The following is a 7,578-nucleotide window of genomic DNA, read 5'->3' on the forward strand; positions in this document are numbered from 1 at the left end:
GTGACCTTGTAAGTTATTATTACAGTTCTGGAGAAAATCCAGCCATGCTGAGAAAATCTGTGTTGATTCATAGGGAAAGGTAATATGTTTTATTAGACGAAATCAGACCAAATATAAGGACTGTAAGTCTGAAAGCTTGTTTAATTTTTCCAATTATATCTGATAAAATATAATGATGTCTTCCTACAAGCCAAACCTTTCTTATAGACTACAAAAGTATTACTTTAAAAGTAAAGCATTTACAAGAAACCCTTTACTATGGTTCATAAATATTAACAAACAAATGGATATATGAAGTGACATAATAAAACATGTCCATTTGGAACCCTTCCTTCACCAATAAAGACTAAGATAACTTATAACTGAAAAAGATTAGAAGACATAATAATTTTCACTGTTCTCTACATAGCTCTAAAACTGTGTAAAGCTAGTAATTTTCCCCTGCTTATCTGGATTTTTCTCATAGCAATGAAAAGAACAGAAACAAAAAAAACCTTTAAAGAGTCATTCTAAAAACATAAAAATGGGTGGAGAAAATTCACTGGCATGAAAAAGCTTGAAAAGCTTTTCGTTCATTTTATCTTTAAGTGACTATAGTTCAAGTTCACAGTATCCCTTCAATTATAAGAAATGTTTTGATTTCAGCCAGACTCTTCAGTTATGCATATCTTGTCATGCTCTTTGGAGGTCTCCGCAATTGTTTCCACTATAATCTCTGTTTTTCAAAAAGACTCCAGATCTCAAAGCAGTATCTGAACTAAAGCTAGAGACTTTCGTTGCCAGGCACTAACCGACATATTCAGACAAGCTGGAAAACGCATAAGCATTTGAAATTTATTGTAGGTGAATATATATACTTCTATGATTAATGACTTGCATCAAATGATATTTTTGGGTCTGTGTGAATCCTCTGGCTTTATATGCACTACTATTAGAACTTCTTTAGAAAAAGTATTACTCAAACAACACCCACTAGCCCAAGCATGTCTTACTGACACACTATCCTGAAGCCATCGTTCTGCAACTGTTAAGTAGTTCCACTGATAAAAAAACATGATTTTGCTGGCTACCCGGATTGTCCTTTCTATCACACTTACCGGTTGCCTCTACAGCCTGAACTACTGGTGTTCCAGCTTCTGACGCATTCCCATTCCAGCAGACCTGTGTCTGTATAGCCAAGTATCAAGCGTCAGTGTGGTCTGGTACTCAGCTCCTGATTTCATTGTCCTCAGAAAAGGAGTACATGCCGTCCCACTGGAATTCTGCCCAACAAGCTGCACAAATACAGAAGCAAGTATCAACAAATGAAGGAAACAACTGAAACATAACCAAATACTGCCATAAGGAATCTCTCTTTTAATTATAAGAGTAAGAAATACATCAGCAGTAACTCTGGAAAGCTCACTGGGTCCGCAGCCACCATTAAAAGCAGGAAATTTTGCCTGTAGGAGTTAGCAGCTTGTAAATTCAAGTACTTATATCCCGTGTCGCTACCAATATTGATACTGACCAGGAATCAGAGCAAGCAGAGACGGACTGTGAAATCCAGGTTCTCCACTGACTCATAAATATGGAGACAGTTTCAGGCCCAAATACCTACATCTCATAAATCATACCTAGAACATCCAGCTGTATCACATACAGGGTCTCTCAAACAGTGGAATAAGGTATGTACAATACAATACAACTTTATGGTAAGTCTTAGGTACCATTACTCCTGTCTGGTTATTTTAGTCTGTCCTTTCTATGCCTCCTGGGCTTTTAAATCTTCTCCAAGTGCTCAGTGTGGGCTCTATGCCAAAAAAAATTAAAAAATTTTCAGTTCTCTTCTACTTTAATTTATACAGTGACAGAAAAAATAGGGGTTTTGAGACAGCATGGGCTAGTCCCCCAGTCTGTCAGATGGTTTGAAAATTGGCTGGACCACCAGGCTCAACTGGTAAAGACATATGGTTGACATGTAGCTAGTGAAGAACAGAGTGTTCAGCATCTTGATCAGAGGCCCAGATGATGACACAGAATGCACCTTGATCAAATTTATGAACACCAAATTAAGGAGTGGCTGACATGAGGACTGGCAGAACTTAATCCAGAGAGATCTTGATAAATTTGAGGATTATGCCAACAGATACCTCAAGCTCAATAGAGCAGAATAACCCCAAGCATCAGGACTGGCTGAGCATCAGCCCACAAAAAGGACCAGGGAATCATGGTGATGTCAGGCTGAGCATGAGCCCATTTAAGCCAACAGTGCACTCTCACTGCAAATAAAGCAAACTGCACGCTGGACTCCATCAAGAGAAGTGTGGCAGGGAAGGTATTATCCCACAGTCATTACAACAGAAAAATTTGGAGCAAAAAATTTCACAGAGGCTGACAAATTCTACTTTAAGTGCTTATCCAGTATGCATAGAGAAAGAGCACCTTTTCATAAAAATGAGCATAATCTAGCAGGGAAATTAGAAGGTAGCAATCCTTGCCAGAGCAGTGGGTTTCTCGAACAGTTTTCTGCCTTCAGTAGCAGGGTAAAACAATCAAGCTAGCTGCAAAATCGAGTTTAATAGTTTATAAAAAGACCGACATAATAATGTTGCATGTGACAGCAAGTGGTGATGTAGGAGGTCTCATCTACTTCTACATTCCTGAATTTTGCATGCAGAGAGAGTGATAAAAAAAGAAAGAAGATAAAGAATAGTTTCTGGAACATAATCAAGAGGGAGAGAAAAGGGGAGAGAAACTCCAGAGTCCCCAGAGGTAATGAAGAGAGAAGCAATCTTCCTTGAAAATCTGGTGACTTTCTTGTCAGAGACCACAACATTGTCTCAATGTGGCCTGATGCCACCTGCCTTTAATATCCCTCGTTTTGGAGCTCAATTTCATTGTGATGGCTGCTAGAAGCAGTAATGCAGGAATACCACGTTTTATACAGCATATGCTGTGGGATGTCAAGTAACAGATGATCCTGAATGAGTCCCTTGAATCCCTTATCTACAAAACAAGGCCTTTCTAACATTTGGTCATATCATCATAAGCAGAGACGATCTGAGGCACCATGCATGCACAAATATATGACTTTGAAAGAGCATGTTTATTTGTGTGCAGCACTTTGCATTTTAGGTCCTAGTGGTTTTTTAAAACCCCTAACGGTTTTTAACTGCACGTCGTTATGCCTGATTAATGATATTTGTACAGCTCACAGTGATTGTGTTCTTGTTTATTAAAAAGTAATTGAGAAGGCAATCGAGCTCTGCATTCAGTTTTATTTTTTAAATAACTATTTAAATGCCTCCTTTTGCGACAATAATACATTAAAAACTCACTAAAATCAAGAGCGAAAGAAAAACCTACGAAAATCAAGAGTGAAAGAAAAGCAGCAAAGGCAAGTGAGCTGCCCTGCTACGTCAGTGGAAGCAGCAGCAATGGCTGTAGGCAGAGATGTCCAGAAAAAGCTAAAGGAATACTCTTCAGCCAGGGCCACCAGTCCCAAGAACAAACACCCGTTTGATGACCTCTGAGGTCAAACGTGGGAAGCAAATAAGACACTAGTGAAATCTGGAAGTCCCATTAATCACTCCATACGCCCTGCTAGCTAGGAGGGCCGCACCAAGCAGTGTATACTAATGAAGTCAGGGCAACCCTAACGATGACGCACCACCACACTGGTTAGTTGCTGCTGAGGGACACATGGAGATGGGGGAAAGGTGAGTTTCCAAACTGATGGCTGTTTCCTCAAGGATAGGACCTGTCACATAGGTATGCTGCTCTGCCAAGACTTGAAGGAAACTGTTTCATCACTGCTGATAACCTTCAATTTTCAGGCCCCATTAGCCACTCCTAGATATCAGAGCCCAAGAGTGGCAATGTATCAAATGAAACTGCTCTAGAGCAAGATAGAAGGGAAATGACTGTTTCGAGTTCTACCTCCCACTCTTCATGGGCCTTTATCATCTTAGGTCTGAAGTCACTATACCATTTTGAAGTTTATTTGGGGAAAAAAATAATCACAGAATCATGTGGCAAGTCGTAAGAGGGTGTGATGGCAATGTAAGTATACTCTTGGTCACAGACAGCCAGACAGAGCACCACTGCAATAATTACTGCCCACCATGCTGTGCCAATTCACAAGAGAAGATGTATCCAGGACACTTTTCATAACTTTTGTCTTTCTTTATCTGTATTTCTGCCAGAATAGCATTACATTGGTTTCAAGAGAATTTGCCTGCCAGGGAGGGTAGCTGGCTGTGTCACAGCTGACACAAGAGGTTACCATGAGTAAGCTTCCCATTTGACTTGAGGAAGTCAGATAATCCAGTTTGGTTTGAGTAAATTCTCAGACAGTGCTTCCTTTCAGATCCCATCGCTACAGCAGTTCTAAGATGGGTCAAACTCCCACACAAAATGAAAATGCATAAACTCATAATAAGCACTATTTTATGAACTGAATCAGTATAAAAATGTATTGACAGGTATTACAACTGACCATAAATACCATTTTATAAAAACAACTACTGCTTAATGATAATTTAATTGTATATGTAATGAAATGTATTTTCCTTAAGATTATGTGCCCCTTAGACCTGACAAACCTCTGTTGCCAGTTACATAAAAGATATTAGCCTGTTACTACTACCAGTTACTCCATTAGTGCCCCCAACAGCTCTAAAGGTTTAACTGCACAGACAGCTTATGTGTCAACCCAATATCACAGGATAAAATTTGTCATCTTATTGTGCTTCAAAAACCTAGGGAACTGCACTTTGATACTGAAATATTTAATGTACTAAAAAGTTGCAGTGTTTATAACTCCAGTTACAAACATGAAAGTAAAAATAAAACTGCAGAAAAACTCAGTTATTAAACCTTAATGAAAATGTTGGGGGGGGGGGCGGGAGGGTGTATTATATGCTAATACACAACCTCTGTGTATTAATACTGCTTTAATTAATACAACACTACTTTGTCTACCTCCTTGGGCTGGTCCCTGTCACCATGGCATAAATCACAGCCTAAAGCCTTGTTGGCTCAGAAACGCCATACTTGCCATTGCAGGATGGGATGCCAGTGGGAAGTTAGTGCCACTGCTAATGCTAATGTTGTGTTTATTGCACATGCCTCAGTGCTTCCTAAAACACAGTAAAAGCAGGTTCTTGTTCACTCAGAGCTCAATGCCAACACCAGTCCGAAACCTCTGTCTATCCGTGTACCGCTCCTTGACTTGGGTGCCCAGTGAGATACCTTGCTGCTTCCCCTGAACAGGGAAAACTCCAGGCTTTATCCCTGTAACATTCTTCTGAGCATACACAATTATTCTGGAATGAGTCTGATTGATAGGGAACACAGCACTCTGCTCCCACTAGTGCAGCCCTAGATCCCCTTAGCATATATGTATTTTTCAACGAGTAGTGAGACAAACAGCAGGTTTGGAAATTTGTGGAGTGCTGGTTTCGGTATGAGATAAAGTCAATTATAAAAAAATTATAAAGTGGATTCAAAGAGATGAATCCTTGCCTATGACTGTTTTTTATTTGAACACTGTCACAACTGAGCAAGTGAATCTAGGGTGTCTCCCCCCAGTCTATCTTGCAGCATGCTCCAGCTCTTCTCAACAATTTGATATTCAACATCACCAACTTTGAAAAAGGGACTTGCAACTTAGAGAAGACATCTGCAGGCAGTTAGCTGTGTAATGCAACATCATGTGTGATATAAAGCACTTCTGGAGAAATCAAGTAGACCCTTCTAGCTCCGGGAATCCCTGAGGAATGAGCACTTTTATATTTGCCATATTGCTCTGAAAATCATTACTCAAACTAAACAAAATTTAAGTAAAACATAAATAAAGCTTTATTAAGTTAAGGTACTAGTAACTAGACAGGAGAAAAGCATGCTCTTACAGCTAGCTGGCACTTTGCCTTAATCTCCTCAGCGTCTGCATGCCCATTCCGTTAACAGCTGATAGGGATGAATCTGCAGGCGATAGGACTGGAACCAAATTGACTATATACCTTATATTCCAGATACATATCACAGAATAGGGTCCCTTTTCAAGTCACACTTCAGATAAGCACATAGAAGTGATTACAGTAGCTCAGACTAGTCGGCCATGCAGCTCCGTGCCTTAACACCTGACAATGTCCAAAAATAGATGCCTCGAGGAAAGCATAGGCACAAAGTACATAATAATACTCCCTTAGCTTCCATCAGCATGCAGTTTGGCATTGCCTGAGAAAGCCAGTACCTAATACCACACAAAGTTTACCGGAACAAAGTTACCCTTTCAAAAAACAATTAGTCCATGTGAACTGGTAGAGTGAGGCTGTACAACTGCACGCTTTGCACTATGGAGTTATAGAGCATTTATCAGGTCTGATGCTTAAAAACCATCCGTGCTATCTCATGGAAACAGGTTAACCTCCGTGTTAGCTACTGCTTGAAGACAACCCGCTGCGCAAACCATTGCACGTTCTCTGATATACTTCCTCCAACCCCTCTTTAAGAGGAGTTGGCTGAGAACACTGCTAGCTTTCCTTGCTTAACTAGGGTGGGTTTTTTGTAATTACACGATCTCATGGATTAAACATTTTCAAAAGTAGCTGGCAGCAGAAAGCAAGGTCAAGGGTGAGATATTAAGCCATGCCTCACTAACAAGTTTGGGAAATTTTGTCACAGTTGTGCCACTTGGCACTTTTTATTTTCAGAACACTTTCTCACAACAGAGACAGTACCTTTAAGTAAAACCAGACCTAAATTATGAGGGGATATGTAAGGTACAGGAACCCACGCTCTCTACCCCAGCTCACCTGCAATCCAAAACTCACCCTTTTGCCATGAGACAAATAGTTCCAGTAATCTCAATGGGATTTTGCACTACAGTTAAGCATGTACCTAAGTCTTAACCAATATTGGTGTCTACTTTAAACAGCTGGGTATAGTTAATGAGGGTAAAGGTTATTAGTGATAGTGTGATGTTAATTATATGTCTAAACTAATACCATTCCTTTACATCTGTTTTTTAAACCTTTTCCTTTAATTTCCTAGCCTGTTTTCAATTTAATCGTTTATCCCAGTCTCTCACAATTTTTTTCTGTACAAACTAACAGATAAATAGTTACTCATGGATAAATAATTCTCTCACAACTATGTACTGAACTAACATACTGAGAGAGAGGTCAGCTGAAATACTGAACAGAACAATTTATGTGCTAGACAACCTGTCTCAGCTTCGATTTTGCTGTTCTAAAATGTCAGCTGACTGTAAACAAGAGTTTTGTTTTCATCACATTGTTTTGAGTATACATCAATAGTACCAACAAAATGCATGTGTGTGCATTTGCACAGGCATTTTAAATTATTAGCTGTAGGGAAAAAAATCCAAATGCACTAATATATAATTTATTCATATAGAAACTCTTTGCTCTAAAACACTTCCACACTGATAAAAGTCTGTTTCACAGCACCCAAGAGTTGCAGACACTCAACATTTCGGGTATTAGTAAAAGCTGGGAACAAGAATTAAGTATAACACTCCACAATACCATATTGAGGCAATATAAAGCACCTCAGCAACAATTGCTCTGC

Source organism: Phaethon aethereus (assembly GCF_964289735.1).
Source record: "Phaethon aethereus genome assembly, chromosome: 4".
NCBI lineage: Eukaryota > Metazoa > Chordata > Aves > Phaethontiformes > Phaethontidae > Phaethon > Phaethon aethereus.